This window comes from Euphorbia lathyris, chromosome 1 (genome assembly GCF_963576675.1).
Source record: "Euphorbia lathyris chromosome 1, ddEupLath1.1, whole genome shotgun sequence".
NCBI classification, from domain to species: Eukaryota; Viridiplantae; Streptophyta; class Magnoliopsida; order Malpighiales; family Euphorbiaceae; genus Euphorbia; species Euphorbia lathyris.
The window spans coordinates 36021063-36022936 of record NC_088910.1 but is presented as its reverse complement, the minus strand read 5'-3'; the positions used below and the strand labels follow the sequence as shown (position 1 = coordinate 36022936).

At 32.8% G+C, this 1874-nt stretch overlaps 1 non-coding gene across 1 annotated transcript; it reads left to right on the top strand.

Moving 5' to 3' along the window:
- Nucleotides 1-1379: 1379 nt before the first annotated feature.
- Nucleotides 1380-1451, top strand: TRNAQ-UUG (transfer RNA glutamine (anticodon UUG)). The gene has a single exon. It is a non-coding gene; the product is annotated as a tRNA-Gln (tRNA).
- The last annotated feature ends 423 nt before the right edge of the window (nt 1452-1874 follow it).

Sequence of the window (1874 nt, the reverse complement as noted above, 5' to 3'; positions counted from 1 at the left end):
AAACAACCTAATTTATAGAGAGAAATATAGTTTACCTTTTGTCCGATGGTGGGTACAATAGCCACACCATAGATGAAGATGGAAGGATGAGTGGGGATATTTAAAGAAACCAATTAAACTAAAAGCGTAGAATTCATATTTATTATTTCTGTTCTGAAGTGTTCTCTAAGTCCTTTGGTGAAATACCTACAAAAAGGAACAGAAAGTTAGAGAGGAGCCAAAGTCCGGCGAACCTACTCTCATATTTAAGTAAGCAAGGGTTTTAAAGGGTTGAAGGAAGTGGAACATTTATAATGTAGTGATGTTAATGTACCGTATAGTGAGGTCGTACTTGTCTATATATAATGTTTATGTCGAGCCCCTCTTTTGCTAGGAGTCCTTTTATTAGGAATTCTTCTTCTGTTAGTAGTATTCCTTAGGAGAAGTCTTCTACTAGCAGGAGTCTTCGATAGGTCTTTATCTTGGCTGCACGAGGGTTTCTTTTAATGAGAAACGTTTTATGGAAGTTTCGCTGGATTTGAAGGCTCACAGTGCTCCATATGACCTTAGATTTGAAGGCACACAATATACCATGTGTCCTAATTTGTTTTATACGGTATCAACACTTAAAGTTCAAAAATAACTTTTATTATTATCTTTGACACTTAAAAAGTGGTTTTGCTCCGGTCCACCCCATTAGATAAAAGGTTATTCATCTTTTTCTTATCCCAATTCATGTCAAATCGTTATCATTTTGGCTTTGAAACTTAAACCTAGCTCATATGAACTAGGTATATTGTTTTGCACTTCAAATCGTCAAATGTTAATTTTTATCATTCTCTTGATCCAAAATTGATCCACATCTTAAATACTAAGAAGAAAATTTTACTATATTTCTTACATTAAGGAATTTGAAAAAAAAAATTAATAATTAATAAAATATTACCAGTAAAATTTAAACCTTATCCATTTATAAATTCAAATTGTAAAGTTTATAGAATTATTGCTCACTTATCCTTGTTTACGGTATGCATTAATTTAGTTTTCATTATTATTTGGATGAAGTTATTTAGACTTTATATTTGTCTGAAACAAACAACATGCCCGTCTTCTGATTTAATTGACCGTAACTAGTTGAAATTCATGTGAGTAGTGTTTGTTGGTGTTACTAGTTTATTACCAGCTGAATAATTATTCATAAATAAGGAGCAGATTTTGGACAATGTCACCCAGTTGCTAAATGTCATTTAAGTCATAATTGTTGATGCTAATTCCGAATTGTCAGTCCAAAACCGCAGGTCATTCATTCCGATCCCAATTGTTTTTCTCTTTTCATTTTTCGGTTCCCTCATGTTTTTATAGTTTGATAAAGTTTATATATTCAGATTTCTAAACAAATTGGTTCTATGGTGTAGTGGTTAGCACTCTGGACTTTGAATCCAGCGACCTGGGTTCGACTCCCGGTAGGACCTTTTTTGTGGTTAATTAGCATTTTCCTATAATATTCTATTGTAATCAGGTTGGGCTTTTACCTGTACTTTTTGGGGCGAATTAGCATTTTCCAATAATATTCAGGTTGGTTGGGCTTTTACCTGCTCCATTTATAATCTAACATTGGACCAGAATCATTCGGCAACATGAGAAGAAAACGTCAGGAATGTTTTTATAAAAGATAAAATGCTTTATATATTAAATCACTATTCTTACAAAATTATTGTGTATAAGACATAAAATTAACAAAAACCGAGCCCAAAGGATTCAGATACGTGTTTAGAGGGGACATCTGTTACACTAAGAAATATTCTCTAGTATATTTTTAGATAGCATCAACACATGAATCGAATATCCTCCTTACGATCCAGATAACTCATAGGGACCGTTCAATCCAAACTAAA